Source organism: Drosophila grimshawi, unplaced genomic scaffold (genome assembly GCF_018153295.1).
Source record: "Drosophila grimshawi isolate 15287-2541.00 unplaced genomic scaffold, ASM1815329v1 contig_1369, whole genome shotgun sequence".
Lineage (NCBI taxonomy): Eukaryota > Metazoa > Arthropoda > Insecta > Diptera > Drosophilidae > Drosophila > Drosophila grimshawi.
In genome coordinates, this window is record NW_025062891.1 from 3,097,706 (window position 1) to 3,119,759 (window position 22,054).

The 22,054-nt window shown below is 35.9% G+C and overlaps 1 protein-coding gene across 2 annotated transcripts in view; it reads right to left on the reverse strand.

Moving 5' to 3' along the window:
* Nucleotides 1–22,054, reverse strand: part of LOC6559053 (kazrin) — a 54,558-nt gene that overhangs the window by 17,700 nt on the left and 14,804 nt on the right. The window contains exon 2 of one of the 2 annotated variants that reach the window (XM_032734022.1): nt 19,174–19,229. The gene's annotated coding sequence lies outside the window, so the exon portion shown is untranslated. Of the gene's footprint in view, nt 1–8,284; nt 8,634–19,173; nt 19,230–22,054 lie in introns of those variants that run through there. The other variant, XM_001987187.2, reaches the window with a different exon arrangement.

Here is a 22,054-nt window from a genome sequence, read left to right on the forward strand (position 1 = left end):
AAAAATAAAAAAGGAGCTTTTATCATAATCATAACACACAACTTTTGTGTTAAATCCCTGCAGAGGTTACATATATAGTTGCAATTTCGTATGTACATAGTCTGTGCTAATGGTATATATATATATATATATATACTACTATACTACTCCAGTTACATGGTTACATTTGTACAGCATGTATTTATATATTAGTATCATATACATACACTCAAAAATACAATTTAAGTGAAATTTCGAAAATCGCTTTAAAACTTAAAAGTTGATCTGGTTTGTAAAAATTATTTTTAAGAAACGAAGAATAAAATGCATTTAATTCGAAATTATTTTTTATTTTCCTTACATATTTCTTCTATTATTAAAAAATACATTTTTAAGAATTAGCAATGAAGTTGCACATTTATCGAAAAAGTAGCTTCTACAATTTAAAAATATATATAATAAAATTACTCACTCAAGTGTTATATTAAAGTTTCGCTATACATGTGAGCTCGTACAATTCTAATGTTTAATAATAATATATATAAACAAAATAAGGCAATGCAAGAACTGTGTAAGTTCTGTGAATAGTTTTTTTTTTTAACATTTTAGAATCATAAATAGAAAGACTCTGGTGTTTAGAATTATTTGTTCGTAAAAATAAGCTGAGCTGCACTTGGCGTCAAAAGTACAATGAATTTTAAAGTTTTCGTAGAATTTTATTTTTTGTTAGTGTATGTGTTTTTATGTGAATTCACTGTTGATTTGTAAATGTGTTGTTTTATATGCAGCTAGTGGCATATACACGAAGTGTTTTTGAGCATCACTTGAACCTTTCATTGTACTACTCTTGTTATCATTGTTAAATAAGTATTGCATACGTAGACAGTAAGAAGCTTAAAATACAAACAAATTTATCGCTCTGTAAATCAAACAATGTATCTACGTGTTCAAATTTCATTTATGTATTGAGTTTAGTTGTGTTTGTTGATTTATTCAAGTTTTTGCTTTAATCATTTCATCACATAACCATAGAATCCGTTTTGCCTCACGTCGAGTATTTTATTAGTTTTGGAAATCGTTATCAAAATTAAATATCGAAATGCATTTTATGGATATTTTTAATGACCGTCAAGTAATTAGGAATTACTGTGTTCACTACCCGTGCATGTGCACGCAACCAATGCCAGTTAAAACGCCACCCAATGAATCCTTCTATGTGCACCTCCAAGATGCGCGCCAGGACCAGTTGCCATTGTGCGTGCGAGCCTACCGTCCACAATTCAACGCCAGAATCCTCGAGAACCGACATCGAAGAGCAGATGAGCGCAAGAAACAGATTATGAAACAACGCGTGGATCGACTGTGCAAAGGAGTAGACCAAGTGGCGACACTAAGCAACGATTGCCACGAGAGAGAGTATCTCAAAATGTTGATGATGCAGGCCCACATCTACCAGGATATGCAGGCCCATCAGCAGAGGTACAACAACAACATGAAGCAGCGACTGGCGAATCTGAGGGCGCACAATGAGCAGGTGCAGAAGCGCTTCGAGATGTTAAGATATGTGAGATATCTCAGCTACATAGCACGCCAGCATGATGAGAAACGGAAGCGTAAGGGTATATTTTAGTTAGAAATAGGCAAATAAGCAACACACAAGCAACACACAAGCAACACACAAGCAACGTGTGCTCTTGTCACCTCAATAAAAACTCGAGAATGACAAGAACAAATGGAGGCATTTGTATTCATGCCGTGTCAAGTTTTTAAAAGTTACCTTCACGCCAAAGTTAAAAGCACTTTGGCTTGAATCAAAAGTTTCAACATCAACTATAGTTTCAATGTGCTCTTTAAATTGGTATGGGTTAAATCGCCTGTCAACTTTTGACATACGCCCAATGAACATGCATACATAATGCCAGATGAAATTGTCTTGGTGAGCTCCACTTATGAGAATGTTGTGTAAAAAGAATCAACTACTAAATGCGGGTCAGGGCAATTTGGTTTAAATATACGAGTATGCGTCTTGTGGTGAAAGTTATATGCAATTTGTGTCAAAGGCTCAGCTAAGCCATAATTAGCTATGTGTCTAGGTTAGCTTTGCTTTGCACTCGCTGCTCAATGGGTGAATCAAGAGTCGATTATGCGGGGGGTTGGATGGACTTGCAGCTCCCTGGAGAGGAACAAGTAGACACATGCAAACATGCAGCACATCGCCAACCAGCAAACTTAAGGGGTGGCCACGTCAAAGAGAGCTCCAACAGTGCTCGCAAATCATGTGCACTCAAGTGAAATTGCATATGTGCATGCCCAACAAATCTGAGCACATAGCTTACTTTGAGCTCAGAGACTCAGGAAGCCGGCAAATTGTCTGTGTTATAAACTTCTTTGAGAGTTTTTCTAACCCGCTGCCAAGTTCGAGTTAAATACTTGACCTGTTTTTGAAAATACACACATTTGAATATAATTCAATTAAACACTAGACTCTTAAGCTTCAGACACGAGTAGCAAACAGTTTGAACTCATGTCGAAACAGCCAAACGATTTAATAACCACAAATAAATAGTTATATGTTTGTTTATTGATTTATGACCTCCAGTCATGATGCTAAATATCGCTGAGTAAACAAACTAAGAAATACATGATGAGAAGAAATACAAATGGTTTTTAGAAACAATTTAAAATTAATAATAATTTTTTTTTAAATTAAAATAGCACTGAAAATTCGACATTCTTTTCATTTTAGAAAATTCAACCCTGGAATTAGGAAATTATTTACCCAGGGTCGTTTAGAAATATGCATTCTGCCTAACAAAATGAGCTGAGCTTGCCACCAGAAGATTTTCTGAATTTCAAGGAAATTTCCTTCTGAGTTGGTAGCCCTGTGTAAAGATGACATACTTATGAAAATTATGCGAAATTCTCGCTTTTTCAGTGTGCGCAAGTGTCAGCTTTCACAGCTCATACAATAGAGCATCTGTACACACACACACACACATGTGCCTATATATATGTAAACAGTTTGAACATGCAACGCATTGTGACCACATCTGCCAGCTTTTGGGTGTCTAGTTGTCTATTGTTCACCCCACGAAACGCGGTGAACTTTTCACTCAAATGACATATAAAACAAATTTTTCAATTTTGATCGTCAAATGAGCCGAGCCGGATTACAAAATCGGTTGCACCAGATGAAAATCATGAAGATACCCCCCTATGCAACTGACACCGTCGCCCAACAGAATTTAATTGGGAATTAATAAGTTAAGTAAACGTTCGATTACAAAGCTGCATGAAAATGTGGTTGACATACGGTGTTGGTTGCAAATGTGAATCGTCAATACAAATTATAATCGTATTCATTGGAATGACATTTGATTTGCCATGAATATTCGTTCACCGATTCACCACTCGCTTGTCCAAGTGACTCATGATTATATTTGGAGCACTATGTGATGACTCACTAATATTCATGGAAATATTCATTCGAAGACTCGCTCTCAGTTTTAATACTAATTTCATGCTACAACTCGATTATCCTTATCAAGCTTAAACAATCAGAGAGCTCAAAGCGTAAAGTTTATGTATTCAGATTAGTTGTCTCGAACACGGCAAAGCCAAAGCCAAAGCCAACCAAAACAACATTATCGTTAACATATTGAAATGATGTAGGCCTGAGGGAATAATAACATAACAACAGCATTGAAATGCAAATTCTACTGCACGGCTTGGCATATTGCCCATCGTATCGTTAAGTTGGCCAGGAACATTAGACCATTGGCGCCTTGACTAATAAATCGTGTTTAGCATATTTGTTTTTGGACAAAAGCATAATGAAATGTGTTTGCTTTAATGAAGCGCGCCTGAGCAAAATGAACTTTAACTTTTCGAACTGCCAAAACTTTACAATTTACAAAATGCTCAACTCAAAACTCGTAAATTAAGTGAAAAATCACTTTACACAGACAGTTCACAGTTGTACAAAGAATTTAACGAACTTATGCAAATTTGCCAAGTTTGCCGCCTTTTCATTGTTTTGTGATTGTGCCTAATTGTTTAGAAATAAGCGTTAAAAACTTATAGCGTTTTTGAAAATTCATTGAATTCACGAAATTGATATTAAATATGAGTTATAGTCAGCATCCTAATATCTATATATTTATAAATGTAAATAAAATACCACCTTTGAATCAAAACAATCTTTAGCTTAGAGCTAAAGTTTTTGTCGCATGGCTTACAAATTTTTAGCTATTAAAACTTTTCAACAATATTTACTTATTTTATATAAAGTAAAAAGACCAGAAATCAAAATAACAATAGTAATAAAAATCATAATAATAATAACTAGTTATAAAAATACTAAAGCTTAGGATACACTAAAGTTAAACAGCTTAATCAATTTATTGAAAAAATTCATTTACTAAACCAAATTTGTAAATATTTTAATATTTACAAATATTTTAAAATATTTTAATTTGAGAATTACAATATGAAACACTAAAGAAGCTATAAATTAAAATAAAAAAACAACTGACTGATCCCATGATATTTCAAGGGTTAAATGTAGATATAAAATGTGTCCTTAAAGAGCAGAGTGGATATCACAATAAAAAAATTTAATTCGATTATGGAGCAATCAAAGATTATATTATTAGTCTTAAGTTTTAAGATGCTTTGCTAAATTTTGATACGTATTGTATACGAATTGAGAACGTTTTCTTAATTTAAGCTTGTTTGCCTTTTTCTTTCTTTGTATTCGCGATTTCTCGTATCACTTTACAAGCCATCAACTAGCAGCCGCCAGCTGCGCTTAGCAGATTTTAACTTAACCGAGTAGAGCAGCAGGTAAAGTTTGTGCCACCCAACTTTTTTAGTTTGCAATTAATTAGTGGCAACAAGCAGCGGTTGGCGCAATATCAACATCAACAGCACCAGCAGCATCCACAAGAAATGCGAGTACAAGTTGAAAGTTTTGTATTTTTATTTATTTTTATTTTTTCATTAAACTAAATTGATGCGGCTTCTTCAGCTCGTTTATTGGTAGAAGTTTGCAAAGCGGTTTCCGGTTCCTGTTCCTATTCTTGTTCTCGTTCGTGTTCGTGTTTTCGTAATGTGGTTTTCTGGCGTGTAGGCGTTGCACACGCCTCAACAAAATAAAAAACCGGCTTCATAAAGGGCGAATATTTTGTTTGCGGGGCGCGAAATGAAAATGCCTGAAATGCTTGACCCAATTGCCACCGAGTCGGCTGGAAAAACATGCAAAAATATTTAACCCCTGAGTGCCCCAACACGCCAACAGTCCCCATCCTCATAATACCGTGTAATCTTGGGTCAGTAAATGATTTTGCCATTAAAAATTGTTTGTGTGGAAGGCGACGTTTCTTTCTTTGCGATAAGTAAAAGTTTGTTTGTTTCTTGTGGCAGATGTGCGAGGATTTAGCGCAGCAACTTTGGAGCCAGCAGCGTCCTTGCAGAAAGAAAGAGAGGGGAGAGCTAACCCTGTACTTACACAATTTGATAACCTACTTTTGGGGCCAGTTCATGTTGTTGTTTTTGTTGTTGTTGTTGTTGTTGTTTCTGTTGTTGTTGTTATTGTTGTTGTCTGTCGCTGCTTGGCTACATTAAAAATTTACACATAATGACATTGAGGCACACTTTGAGCAGCATCAACAGCGGCAGCAGCAGCAGCAGCAGCAGCTAGGGAGACGGTACTTATGTCCTTGAGCTTATGTTTTTGTTGAGCATTAAGAGCATGTTGAGTCATACACTCGCCCACACACACACACACACGCACACACATTTACACACACTCGCTCACACACATAAGCAGACAACAGGAAGGTGCGTAGCTTCAACGCTCGAGAGTCTAAGTTTTGTTTATTGCGGCAGGAACTGGAAGCGGAACCTTAAACGGATGTCTGTATGTGCGTGCGTGCATGGGTGTGTATTGGTTAACTTGGCTATCTGCTGGTGGGCGTGGCTGGCGACAATCCATACATAAAAAAAGGCGCAGCGTGCACAGCTTGCCACTTGGAAAATGCTTTAAGTCCTCCCTGCCTTAATAGCCTTTGCCTTTGCCTTTGCCAGTTCCTCCCAGCTCTGGATTACTCTACCCTCACCATCCCCCCCCCCCACCCACGATTGCCCCCTCGCCCCTTTCCTGATGGCATTTGGCGCTGCCTTTGCTGGTCGGGTGAATTATTGTCAAGCGATTTATTATGGAGAACGCGCTGTTGCTGCTGCTGTTGCACCACATGGCGTATGTGTAACAATAATTGTAAAAAAAAAGTGCACATTATATTTGTGCCTTGTGGAAAATTCCACGCTCGTGCAAGAAGAAGGGCGAATGTAGGTTGATTCTCAAGCACCTTTACAACTATTGGGTTTGCACACATACATATATGCACCATACACATATCAATTTAATGGGTATACAAAAATTCGATATTTCGTCTGTTCGTCTGTTCGTCTGTTCATTCTCAGTTGACACACCTTGTTTGGCGGGCTGACAACTGTCAGGTCTGCCAGGTGAGAAAACACCATGTCAGCTGATTAGCATCACAGGCGAACATAAGAACATAATAAAAGGAGCAAATGTTTGTTGGGTTGTCAGGAGTCAACTTTTAACACACGCTCTTCTCGCTTCAAATGACCTTGGACAATAATGTGTTTTCTTGTAGATAATGCCCTAGAATAATAAGTACTTATTTTTTAAGGTCTCACCATAAAGTACGAATTAATTTGTGTTTGTAACTAATGTTTAACATTTATGAGCGATAATTTTAGCGAATTATGACACCTTATTGCGCTAAGTATCTTTTTGCTTATATCACTTAAAGTAATTGACTCATTTTCACACAAATCTAATGTTTAGTATTACACTCACATTGACATTTTGAAATAAGTTGTAAATAATTAGATTACTAGATAGACTTAATTATTTCAAAAAGAATATTTCTGAAAATCAGAATTTTTCTTTTCTTAATTCAAGGGTATATTTTTCAAAATTTTAGATTTCGAAACCTATATAAATAGAACACTTGCAGTAGTTTTTTTCTTGGTATATTGTATTATTATTATTAATTATATTATGTTAATAGTATTATAATAAATGATTTAAAAGTTATTTAATTACATTTTTCTAAATTATAGAATTGTTTATAAAAATTAAGGTTTGCATTTGGAACTATACTTTTAATCTTATTCGAAATTTTTTTTAATAATAGAAAATGTTTCTGTAAAATTAGTAAATTATTGTTATTATATTTGGAAGCTGTTTCTAAAATTCAAACAATTTTCTCAAATTTAGTGTGATATTTCTAAAGTGTATAGTGTTTTTTTCTGAGTGTAGTACGAAAAGAGTACAAAACAGGGATCAAATTTAACACGGATATTTTGCGAGTTGGTCGGACCTTTTACTGCATCAAAGAGAAATGGGAATAATAAGCTTAAATAAGGCATGGCAAAAGATTTTTTATCTAGCCTCTCAGACCTAAGACTAATTCTGAAATACGAAACTGATTAGTATATTATTAAGTTAAGGTAGGTCGTAAATAAAGTTAATAATGGAAAAACGCGATTTTTTTTTAAAAGCTGTGTTTACCAAATTGGCGAATTATAAAAAATGTAAATATTGCTGTATGATTAGAGCATTAGCTCAGACGGTCTCTAGAAATATGTAAAAATGATGTAAAGTGTTGTCTTAGACCAGTTTTTCTACTGTAAGCCACCTGTGCTTGCCATTCATATTCTTAACTTCCTTTTTGCTCTTTTTTGGCTTAGCCAAGCTTTAGACTGAATCAGGCAAGCATGCGTCGCAATTTATGCTGACACAGATTTGGGTCCACTTCCTCACATTGTCATTGGGCCAAAAAAACACTGTTTGAAAATTTCCCTTTTATAGTCGATAGTGCCGCAGTAGACTCTCGACACCAATACAAAGACAAACTCGCACGCGCCACACACACACACACACACACACACACAAACACACACATATACAGGCACAAATATTGACCGAATTTCGGCGAATTTTGGCCATGTTATCGTTTCGGTTGTGTTTTTGTCCTGCGGTCGTTGGCCATGTTTTTCTGTGTGTGTTTTTTTTTATATTTTGTTTATATGCTTTGTGTGGCTTTGTGTCGCTGTTTTCATTGTCTGCGGCAGTTGGCCTAGCAGCGAGCACGTAAATAACGCATGAGGACAAAAGCCGCTGTGAAAAGTGTCAACAAATATGCATATGTATTTAATATATTTACATTATATATATACATAACATAACACAACGTACACTTTGAGAATTTACCTTTAAATTGGCTACGATTGCAATTGGTAATTGTTAATTGTGCTCGGTGTTATTTTATTTTATATGGAATGACAGCAATTGCTGTGGCTGCCAAAACTTGCTCTTGCTGTTTTATTGACGCTCGAAAGCATCCACTTACGCACACACACACTCAGACACACACACACACACACACACGAACACTCACATTTACACGAACACGTCGCCCACGCAGGCCCACACACACGAGTGCAAGTTAGTCGCGTATATATATACAATATATATGTATATTTTTTCATACATGTGTATTATGTATGAGATTATATTCCCCAGTGGCACGTCTCACTTGGCGTATGTCTCGAACGGTACTGAGCAGCCAGCAGCCAGCAGGCAGCAGCCAGCAGCAGGAGCGATATTAGTCCTTGGTATTTAACGACGCCTGACGCTGACGTCACTCCGTCAAAGCTCCGGCTGCAGCCGAATGCAGCAGGCATTCCTCCCTTCCCCCCCTCCACACCGCAAGCAAATTGAGCAAGTCTCCTCATCGCAGGAGCGCATGCGTCGGAGCTGAAGCTTTTACGAGTTGGCTCCTCGGGCGCAATAACGCGCCGTACACAAGTGTTTGTTTACGTTTTGAAAACGGACATTTTTGCTGGCCGGAACTATGACTTCGACTCCGGCATTTTGGTACAATCCGCCCAGAGACCAGAGCCCCAGCACAAAGCTCATCAACAGCAACTTGAAATGCCAATGTTAAATAAATTGAGACTCTTTCTGCTCATCTAACTCGAAGTCGATGATGATGACGATGACGATGACGATGTTCCTTTTGTGCTTCCCCCAATTTAACCAGCTAGCTATGAAAAACAATCTGACGCATCTCCTTGAAATCATATTTAAATAACTGCATAGCCACTCAGGTTGCATAAGAACTGCACCAAATTGTTGCAAAACAATCTCTTTCTGCAATTAAAACCAATTAAATACTTGGATTCAGTTAAAGTTGCTGCAAGGAAAGACGGCAAACAATGTTTGTGTTGCCACAAAACCAGAAAACCAGAAAACCAGCTGCACTTATTCTCTGAATTAGTTTCAAAAACAATTCTACTTTTCCGTTGTCTTTAACAACCAATGCTTTGAAAATACAAATGCAAAAAAGTACAATGCGAATATTTGCCGTGTGTCTCTGCTTTTGACAGAATTAATTTTATATTTCCTGTGCACATTGTTTGTCGTCTGAGTTTAGCAAATATGTCGGTCTATCATTTGGCGTCTCGACTTTATGGCGTTGTTGTCATTGTTACCGTTCCTTTGTCAATTAACATGGCAGCCACAAGTGATAGTGGTGTGTGTGTGTGTGTGTGTGTGTGTGTGTCTATTTGCCAAGAGATTATGCGACAACAACTATTTTATATACAAATGAAGTTGTCGACAGACTTTCAGTTGTCACTTCTTTAAATAAGTGTCCAAAAGACTATTAATATAGTTAATAAAATGAACACATTGAAATACAACTTTAAACCAATTTCTGCTTTTTATTTTGGCCAATTGGCTGTTATCAATACGAATATCAAGTCATTCAAGCATTTTTAATGCAATATTTTTTTGCAGTCAAGCAGAATTCAACAGCGCAAAAAAATAAAGCGAAAAAAGTTTGTATTCTGTAGTGGAGACAGCTCAACTATGAGATACCCTGGACTCAGCTTGGAAATACATAGTAAATTGATAGTAAATTGATAGTAAATTGCTCAATATAGAAATATGTCTGCTTTTCTAATTCGATCTTCATTAAATTTATACAGTTGATCAACAATATGTCAGATTATATTAAATATCAAGACCATATTTATGTAAATATGTCATTTATTGATAGCTTTAATCTGCCTTAGGTAAATACGAACTTATTCTAAATTTTATTATACTTCGACTAGACTCTGAGATCGGCTTGTTCATACATATGATATGGCTAAATGGAATGTGCATATATATTTTAAGGTATCTTTCTGCCAGTTTGGCATGCATACAAAATACATCCAATTAAATAAATTGTGTTTCAGTGAATTTATGGCAATTTATTTATTTATCCCGTTAAACTTACATTTACATTTAAGGGATATCTGCAATTTGAGCACGCTCAATGGTTGTGCTTTGGTTTTTCGATTGATTTGAGCAATTCAAGTTTCAATCAAATTCAAGAAACTAATTTGATTTGTTTACAGAGATACGAATCCGAGCCAGTAATTAGTTGGTTTGCCTGCACAAACAAGTGCACGCACACATATATATATATATGTGTATAGATTCTGGGCAAATACTATAAGTACCTGGCTTGTACTCACTTACCCGAGTATAATGATGACTGGTCATTGTGAGTTGCTCTAATTAAGCATAGTGCCTGCTTTTATATATATGCGGATTGCTGATGGTTTGTGTTTGGTCTGTGCCCATAATCCAAAGGTAGCTGACAAGAGTACATGAACTGAACTCTTACAAAGACATAAGTATTTGTGGGGGGTGTTATTGTCAGTTTGACATTCATTGTGCTGTCAGGTCATATCAAGCGAGAGCCACAATTTGATGCTTATAAAATGTTATCAACTGAATGTCAAACTTTGTTTTTGCCCATTGTCATCCTCTTGACGCACAGCGGCTAATAAAACTTTATCAGCATGGCCTGGCATCATCCTGAAAACGTGAAAACATAAAACTCACAACGCCACACACATTTATGTGTATAGATACGTTATTTCTGAATTTTATTTTTATCAGTCATGCAGATGCTGGAAGCTGTGTGAGATGTGTGAGACGGAAACATTGGACTGAAAACGACACAATATGAACTCCATACAAAATACGTGTGATACTCGTACGTGTGGATATGTGTGTATTATCAATCGATTGACTGCTACACAGATAGCGGGTTCATTCATCTCGCCAGGCAACGCCTACATTCACATGATGAAATGCGTTCATATATATATATATATATATATATATATATATATATAGTACACACTTTGTTAAATTGATAAATATGGCAAACCATTCGTCACAGTTGCTGGCCCATGAAAAGGACCTCAACGCAACTCACTAAAACAACATTTTCAGAATGAAATTTACAGCTTTGTTGTTAGTCAAATGTAGCCAAACAGCAAGTGTTGCAGTAAAAGCGAACATTAAATTCACCTCCTAACCCCGAACAACTACATTCTAAATAAACCTGAATAAAATGCAAATCAATTCGATTGCAACACTGTTGGCATAACGAGCAGAACTAAAAGATACCCTGTATGAGTTAACATTTCAATGCGTTGACATGAAGAGTGCTTAAAAAAAGATTTATTTTATTATTAAGAATATTTATTTTCTTGGTTATTGTATATATTTTTCTCTGTTTACAGGTCAACTGTTTCTGTATGCTGATATCGAAGTTATCGATAATCGCAAATCGATTAAGACATATATCTCCCACAATTTGAATGCCAGTGGAATAGCTGTATCTCCAGTAATTTAAGAGCTATGGTTACCAAACTTGGAAGGAAGGTTACTTGGAAACTCTTCCAACTTTTTTTCCGCTACGCCCACTGCCGCCCACAAAAATCTACCGCAATTTTAAAGGCATGATTCTCAAAAATCTCCTGCAATGATCGGTATTTCTTGGCACCTGTTTTCAGTTGGTATTACTTATGGTATCAGCGTATTTCGCAGTCGGTTACGCTCTACTGCAACGTTCTCACTTGTTTTTATTACTTTTTTATATACTCTGAAATATATCGAATCACTTGGGGATTCGTCTTTAGGGAGAGATTCACTGCGTCCGTCCAGACAGCTTAGGGGTTTTTGTTCAAGGGTTAATTTGAACAACGAAGGCAAAAATATATTCTCAGTAAACGCTGTTTAGATTACTGTTGTTGTAAGACTTAAATATGTAATAGCAAGAGTAATCAAAATGTTTAAAATTTAAAAAATCCCCCAAAAATAAACATAAAAGCTATTTTTATATTTTTCATACATACTTTCCATTATTAAGAAATGTATTTTTAAGAAGTGTATTCCATTTTTAAAAATATATATCTTTATAATAGAAAATATTCCTGAAAAATAGATTAAGAGCTTTTCTTATGCAAAAACTAAATTTTCACAACAAATTCTTTAATAAACTCCCAACTGATCACTAACTAACTTATTATTATTTAAAATATACATAATAAAAAGCCAATGTGAGAATTCTTTGTTTAGATATATAAAAAAAATCCTGGAAGTTGAACATATTTTTCCAAATTTTAGAAAACGTCGACTTTGATATTTGTTACATATAAGTATAATATTTTAACAGTAAGCTGAACTGCGCTTGGCGCCAAAAGTATGGGGATTTTCAAAATTTAAGGTAAACTTTTTTGTTCGAGTGTATTCGTGATTATAGCCACAATTCCCAACTAGTTGATTATCATTAAGTGAAGCATAATACAACTTTCTTTAGCTTGTCACCAACAAATCCACTTATAGGGTACAAGAAAAGCTATTTGAGGCTGACAAAAGCAGAGAACGTGGCAAGAACAGGCACCACAACAAGAGACATCATGCCACATCACACTGCACACTCCACACTCCACAATCCACATTCACTTCCAACAGCGATCGTCATTGTAGTCCTCGACTAAAATGAATTTGGATGCAATTGTGTGCGATGCTGTCGCTGTATTTGTGTGCTTTGTGAATGTTCAGATGCGTTGACATGGCAACCGCATCATCCTGCTCCACCCCAGTCTCAGTTTGGGAAACTATGCGACTTGTGTTGCAGAAAAGGCATGTTTATCAATGTTGTGCGCTTATCGCTCGACAGCCGACAGCCGCCATTTTCAAGGCGGAAACGGGCAGCCCACGACAACTATGCACACATATATATAAATATATATATATATATATATATATATAGAAATGGGGGTTGGCGTTGGGTTGACTTTAGCTTGACAACTTATTTCAACATCTTGTTGTTACTCCTTGTGTGCTTCCTATTTTCATTTATTGGCAAAACTTTTTGCACAGATGTGCGAAAATAAGCACAAGGTATTGTCTGCATATATGTGTGTGTATGCGTGTGTGTGTGTGTGTGTGGGTGTGTGTCTCTGTGTGTGTGTGTGTGCGTGTGTGTGTGTTTAGCTGTCGGCAAAGTTTTACCATTGTTCAAAGACCCCATACATAAATAAGTATGAATATAAAATGCGTATGTATACAGATAAAAATAAATAAAAAAAAAAAAACACTTATGCGTTTGCAAAATATTCAAACAATATATTTTTATTAAATTCCATAGATGCGTAAATCGAGGACAAACTTAAATGAGCCTGGGAACACAAGCAGAAGACAGTGAATGGATGTCATGTGTTGCTCTCCTGGAGGAGCGCTAGACACCAGTTTCTGCAGACACATAAGCCACATGTACCATATTTGTCGGTCTGCAATTTGGTAAAAGGATTATGTCCTTAGCACAAATGTTGCTGAATTTAGTGTCAGGCTTATTGGCTTACAACGGCGCATAATCTCTAGAGTCGCTCTCCTTCTCGCTCTCTCGAATTTAAATCAATTTTAATAATGCAAGTCAAAGGAATTTGAATAAACTCTTCGAATTCCACGAACTGCTTTTGTTGACTTTGATTTGGGACACATATAAAACGAAGCAATGAATAAGTATGTTTATATGCATACATCGAATTGAATGCTTATTGCTTAGCAAACATATATTATTCCTGAGAAATGACATCTAATCTTCTGCAGCCTATCAAGGTAACATTGAATAAATTGAATATATTATTAATATTATTGTTTATTGTTTGTTTTTATATGATTCGAAAAAAATCAGATCTTAAAATATAAAAAACATTTACGATTGAATATTTGATCAATTGAATACTAAAACTTTTGTATCTAAGTAGCTGAATAATATTACACACATATATGAAAATGTGTGTGTCACAAATTTATGTTTGCTTTACAGTTATATGAGATTTATGAGAGTTCATTAATTTTCAATAATGAAGAGCTTAAAAGTGACTTAAATGTTTAGCTTGGGGCAAATATTTAATAATACAAATGCTTTCGATATGTTTGTTGTCTACTGGGTACTCAAGTATTTAGAAATTAATTAATAATTTACCACTTAAAGTAGGAAATCCTCCTTTAGTAAGTAACAGAATTATGCATCTCAACCTTAACACTAAACCAAACAACATTTCTATATACATAATATATTTGGAACTTTAACCAAATTCAAAACTACTAAACATTTATGAAATAATTATTATTTATTTCTCTGATACCAATACTATTCGTTATTAATTATTTTTTACTCAATTCCAGGCCCTTTTGGATAGTGAGCACGGCAAATATGCAGACTACTAAAAAGGTGATGGTGGAAAATTAATGGGGAAAGGCAATACGAAGAAAATGAAACTACCAGCACAATTATTTGTATTGCGTAGACGTTGCTTAGTTGCCTTACTCTTGTGTTTTGCCGGATATTGCTAAACGGTTTATCGCACTTGCTTGTCGAGGTCACCGACGACCGGAAGCAGCGGTATATTATTAATAACAAGAGGGCCCACCACCACCAGCAGTGAGACTACTTAAAGCTCTGCTCAATGCGGCGTATGCGCAATATACTATATATATACATACATACATACATACATATAAATATACATATACACATATATATGGTACATATATTCGCTTTTATATTTTATTACTGTCACCCAGCGAGCCATAAACATTTCTGCTCTGAACCGAATATTTGCCGACACATTTGTAAAATCGCAATATGGTTTGTTGTTTTCTTTTTTTTTTATGTACATATTTTTATTTTTTTTTTTTTGAGCATCTTGCAGTGCTGTTTTTTTTTGGTGGTCTCGATCACGAACCCGAGGCTGTGGCAAACATTGAGATTCCCCTTTGAGCGCTTATTGTAAAGCGCCTTAATAAGATTTTATTGCGCCGAGTCACGGGCGGTTGGGCGGAGACGGCTCCGTCCGTACGTGTTTGTGTACAACTGGCGCAGATAATAAGTTCCATTCATGGCACGGAAGGACGCCTCATTCTTATCCGTTGGGTTTCTTTTCAGTCCTTTTGTGACAGCAACTGCGACCCCGCCAGGATAATGACTGGCCATTTTGTACACCTTCCCCAATTTGGGTTGCACAACGAAACAGAATTGGCTATTTGGGATTTTCGTATTGTGTTTGCCGTCTGTGGTTATGTTTGTGGCTATTAGCGTCAAGTAATTAATATGCCCTCGACCGGCCGGGCACTCAAATTGAATTGCGTGCGGTAAATGCGTGAAAATATTCAAAAATATCTGAATGGAAAAAAGCAATTTGCATTTAAAACTTTAATTTTGTGATAAAATCATACAGATTTACCGGAGACGTAACGTGCTTTTCTGCTTTTTTTGTTGTTAAATCCACACAAAATTAGCTTGGCTGAAGCTCTTGATACGCTGCTTAAAAAACGCATTGTATTTTGTTTTTTGTTCGCTTTTGCTTTGCTCTTTGCCAACATCAAGTTTCATGTGGAAAGTGAATGAAAAAAGACAACAACGATTCAATTCTGCGAATTCTTTATAAAAGCATTTTTCATATATTATTGCGCAAACTTTTCTTCGTTTTTTTTTTTTTTTTTTTTGGTGGTAACATTATAAGCTGGTCCCACACATATGTGTGTGTGTGTGTGTGTTTGTTTGTTATCGTATATATCGTATATATAGCTTATGTATATATGTAGGCGATAAATCTTCTTCGCTTGTTACGAGTTGGAAATACATAACTGATGGTAAAAGCCCTTAAGCCACTTAACCATATTTCGAAAAGAAAACTATTTTTCCGTGGTTACATACTTGATACATAGAGTAATACAGTTTTAAAAGTAACAAATTTTTATTGCTATTTGTCACTTGTTAAGATGGCAAAACAAATTCGCTACTCAGTCATAAAAAGAACGAAAAACAAACAAGAGTGATTTATTATTGATTGGAGATACATTTCTAAAAATAAGTTCTAAAAGTAAATAACAAAGTGGAAAAGGGAATTGGGAAAATAATGCTTCGAAAAAGTCTACTTTGTGTTTTATTTTAATTTAACGTTATCTGTAGACCGGATTTGAAGGTTATTTACAGAGACAGATTGATTTATTCACTGGGTGATATAGATATTTCTGATTTTTTACAAATATATAATGGAACGTAATGTAAAAGCAACTTTTTGGGGCATTGATTAAATTAGCTACTAATAAAAATGCTAAGATATTTGATTTAATATGATTTGCCTCTACGATTAATGGCTTCGGATTAATGAAATAAATAATTCTCTGCCGGGCTTACAGAAAAAATATTTACGAGCTTCTCGGAAAAGCAATCGCCCCGAATTTAAGACAATCTCCATATTTATGATGGGTAAATCGTTTTAGTATTCAGAAAGTATATTTCTAAATCCAAAGAACGTGTATTTCCCAGCTTTTCCAGAGTTTTTTTAATCAGCGTACATTTTTCAACAAATTTAGAAATAGGATGTTAAATTTGCAGAATGTTCTTTTTAATATGTGTGGAACTATAAAAGTAATTTAGCTCTAACATATCTGTAGAGCAAATTTTATTACTGTGATTTTTAATTTCAAAAAGGATATTTTTTAAAAATAGAAGATTTCATTTCTACTTTTTAGAAATATTTTCTATTATTAAGAAATAAATAAAATTAAATTTCCCTTTCCAATTTCAATTTCAAAAACAAGAAATTTAATTTTTATTTCTTAAGGTGGTTATTTTCTGAGTGTTCTACTGAGCGTATGGGGAATAACTTTAGACATTCCTCCGAGACATTGGCACGTCAAATATACAAATATTTTTTCAAATGTTGCACAAGTGCAATGTGCATTGAGTAGTTTTCCTAAATCTGTACACACTGGAGTTTTGCAAACCATATTGTGAGCTTTTAGTCGCGTTTGGTTCGTTGTCCCACATGAGCATATAGCCAAATTAATAAAAATTTCAGTAAAAAGCGAACGAAAAAAAACTTTTCTCCACGCACACACTCAGCCACAACACTGACTTTGTCCGCATCGCGCAAAATGTGGCCATAAATGCGAAAGGTTGCCACCGACACACCCACTACCCCCTTCGGATGCGCTGCGGCCAATGCACTTAAGATGTCACAAAGCTGCAGCCGCAGAAGCAGCCACATCCTTAGAGTCAAAGAGTTGCAACATGAGCGGTTGCCACATGCGCCACTCAACCTGTACAGCGTCAGTTGCAGCTTCAGCTGCTGTTGTCTGCTTCTTTTTACTGGCCAATAACTTTTCTGTGCCCGCTTAGGTTACCCGGCTGTGGTTCAAAGCTGCGCCAGTTTTACTTTTATGGCTGCCACCGATTAGTTTCTGGTCCGAAACTTTATGGTCCCACTGCAGACAAAGAGACAAAAGGTGTTTGTGTGTGTGTGTGTGTGTGTGTGTGTGTGTGGCTAAGTTTTCATTACAGCCATAAAGTGTGCAAACGCATTGTCAAAGATCCCTAGTCTCATAAAAAGCCAGATGCAGTCTGTGTCCTGTATGCATGAATGTTGCTTAAAGTTAGTCTTTCGCACTGCATTTGCATTTTCGATTACTTTGAAGTTGGCCTGTTCGATAGCATTGATCTAAACTCGGTCGAGAAGCAAATTATGTATGCCAAGTGACTGCTAAAGTGGAGTAAGTGTGTGTGTATGTGTGTGGTTGTGTGTGTGGTTGTGTGTGTGTGGTTGTGTGTGTACTTAGTGCCACTGCGCACATTTGTAACCAATTTCGTTGCTTCATTTGTGGCCAAACAAATACAAACTCACATCATTTTCCAGTGTGCGTATAAAAAAGTAAAAAAAAAGTCAGTAGGCCATACGAACTACTGATTACACTGAGAATAAATAAAAGGTCGCCAAAGAATAGCCAGTCTTATTTGTGAGGCAGCGATTTTTCTCAAATTAAAACCCAGTTGTACAAGTATATTTTAAACATAGTATAAATGCATTGTTTTTTGGAAAGTTGAATAGATTTTCTGTTATTGACAAACTATTTGACTAATTACAAATTATTTGTCGTACAAATATATATTTTTCAAAGTTAATAAACAAACTACTCAAATATTTAATTACTTATCTTAGCGACGCGCATTTGCTGTTTGTTTTGAACTATTTGGCATATTTTTTCTAAGTGCACTCTACTGTGCCACATACTCACAAGTGTACGAGTATATGAATAAGTACTGAGTTCTTTGACTGTTTTTTGCGGTTACTTTTCTAATCCTTTAGCAACACCAGATGTGGAACTGTCACAACAACCCACACATATATGTTGAATGCTGATTTGTGTGTTTCACTGGCTTAGTGCCTAGTCCGACTTTGAGCACTCCTTTCGTTGTGGCACATCTGTAACCACAATGTTGAAAACTACACACCAAGTGCGATAAATGAGTAAAGAATTCACAACTCACCCAGAATCTGATTAGCAACAGCTGCAATCGAATCAATTTGGGCTTTTTTGTGTGTTGAAAACTGTCCAACAATGTATTTTGTTAAAGTATTCAATGTGACCAAATCGAAAGTAAATACAGAGCTATAATCATTTTCAAGGTTGCTTATTTCAGCTTTTCCAATTTTTTTTTAAGGCTTATATAAGTTGGGGTGGGAACACTAACGGATGTTAAAAAATACATGGAGTGTACTAAACAATTACTATGAAATAGTCTCACGTATTTCAGTTGTAACAGTGGCGATTGCCATAAAAGCGCTCTGAGCTGGATGTTAACTTTTTTTTCTTTGTGTCGTTGGATTCCTTTTTTGGCCAACCATGAAAGATGTCGTGACTGAAATGCGAAATTGAAAAATTCGCAGACTTACCTCAGTGGGAGAGTGTTGCAGTGAGTGAGCCAGAACTTCACATTTGCCGCAAAGAACTGAAATTGAAAATAAAAACTAATTAAGGAAATCCTTGGGCATTACTTCAGAATACTATGTATGGATATTTGTATAGCTTTTAGTTTTATCGCGCAATGTGAATCCAATCAAATGTGAACTGTGCGCTTATTTTTTTCATTGCCTAACCCCGAGCGTTCTTGGGGCATTCAGTGCTATCCCATTCCATATCTGGAAGATCCCACAATTGCGCCGCACATCTGCCACAAGGAAAGACTTAACTTGTCTCGTGTTCAGCGTAAACAGAATTATTTCCAGCTGCCTTGCTCTCTTGCTTTGTGCAACATTTAATTGGGTTTTCTGCCATATTAGATTTTCATTCTCCACTCGCAGCAAGGAATCTTAACTGTCTGCACTGCACAGACGGTGCATCAGCATAAATTTGAATACGAAACGCATCAGGCATCGAGGCTGTTCGAGTTCGGCCTTTAAGCAGTGTATTCGCATGCGCTGCTTTAAGATACAACTGCATCTGCAACTACTTGAATATGTATCTACATGTCTATGTATGTATCTGTACAACTGTGCAACTTACATTTGAAATTTAAGACCTTTCATGTATAAACAGTGGATGGCAAGCAACAAAAGCATGCAAGCAGAAAAAAAAAATACAAATACTGAAAAGCTTAAAACAATTCTCTAAATGTATATTTTATGAACCGACAATGCATGGCCATTGTAAAGAGGAATAAATAAGAGTACAGCTGCGTACAATTAGCAGTATGTCAAATACCCTATGTAGAAACTGGAATATGTGCTATACATTTTATTTAAGTTAATACAAATGAACTGTATGTATTACTATCAATTAAGAGTAAAGTTAAATCACGAAAGTATTTAAATGAATGAGAAGCATCAGCAGTTTCTGACTAAGGGCAAACTTTGGAATGGTGCACTATTTACTAAGAGCGGTCAAGCCATTTATGCTTTACGTTAATTTAATTGAATGACAATGCAAATTAACTTCAATCCATTCCATTCGAATGGACAGAATAACTCATTAGGCAACCAAATATGAATCGAACATATGTAATTATATGAACTGTTTATTCAAACACTCATTTACGTTGCTTTCGCAAACAGGAAGAGGAAACAGAGGATGTAAGCCCAAAGCCCCATCGATCCGATTTCAAATGCGTATCTTGGATACCTGTTTAACCTCACATCAGACTCGCACACACACACACACATTCGTATATGTAGTGTGTGTGTGTGTGTGTGTGTGTGGATGTGTATGTGTGGAACACGTAGCTGTGATTTTTCATGCATTCAGGCAGACAATACCAAAACTTCATCCGCCCTTCGATATTCCTCTCAGCTCTCGCAGCGGGAAGCTGCTGTCAGTGGTCCTGTCAAGTTGCCTTGTGTGCAATTGTTATGCTCTCTCTCTCTCTCTCTCTCTCTCTGTCTCGCTCTCTATCTCTATCTCGAGGGAGATAGAGTAAGAGAGAGCGAGAGAGAGAGAGAGAGCGAGAGAGGAAGCGAGCATTGCGCTGAACTGTCAGCAGTTGTAATTCTATTTGTGTGCTTCTGCAGGAGAATTTAATAAGTTGCCCGCATCATTATTATCATCATTATCGCCATCAGTATTACGTTTTTACCTCTGCATTCGACGCCGTGTAACTTGCACATATTCATCTTCATCTTCATCTGGCTCTACTCATTTTGTCATTTAGCCATCCTGTCGTTTTTTCATGTAAGTGGGTTATTTAGTGTAAGTAATGCAATAAGTCTGTTAGTTTTCATATTTCCTGCTGTCTGCAACTGCATCTGCGTATCATCATCATCCACTGCTATTCAGAGACTAGCACTCCAAAAAAATAAAGGAAAAAACACGAAAACTTTTTAGCACGGTACACAAACACACACACACACACACAGACACAAAAACTGAAAGATGATACTGCAAAGTGAATTAGTGTGGCACGAATGTATAAATCCTCCGCGACTTCTCGGAGGATGGCTGGCAACTTTTTATGGGACTTGGGCAACATTCGCACACTTTAATACGCTGCATGGAATTTTAATTCATTTTGTTAAGCTCACTCGGAGCAGATTACCAAAGTTAAAGCAAAAGCTGCCTCGCGAATAGCAAAGTGTTTCTAATGGTCAATTAACTAAGTCCAGCTGCTTTCTCTCTCTCTCTCTCTATCGCTTTCTCTCTCTCTCTCTCTCTATACATATACCTATATCTATTTCCTTTTCCTACTTATTTTCTTTGCAGTTGTTTTCACTTAGGTATCTGAAAGAAGTACATTTTTTCCTTGACCATTCCTCTTGGTTTCTTTTGACTTTTATCAGATTTCTTTTTTTTTTGGGTCTGACTGGTTTGCTGATTTAATTGCTTCTCGACGGCAAAATTTGAGAAAAATGCGAATGCACTTGCAGACTTGCAATATTTGGCAGCCGCATGCAAAAAGTCATTGGAAATTGAATATTACAGTTGTCAATCTGTCAATCGACAAATAACAAATTGCGAATTTTAATTGAGTATTTTCTGCTGGAAACTTATAACCCTGGCCATTAATTACTAATGCAATCGCTGTCAACTCAGTTAGTTTTTTACAAATAGTTCTTAAAATGAGCATAGAGTGTAATTTGAATAAAAAAAAAGTACTAAATTAAATTCGAAACATTTTAGATATCATGAATAGCGTAGTAGTATAGATTTTTAGTTGAATAATTTCCAACAACAATTAAATTTATACGAACTATTCAAACATTTTCCAGCTCATATCAGACATCATAACAAGGGAAAAAATAGCGACACCCTGTATGTAAAAAGCAGTGAATTTTATTGAAGCGA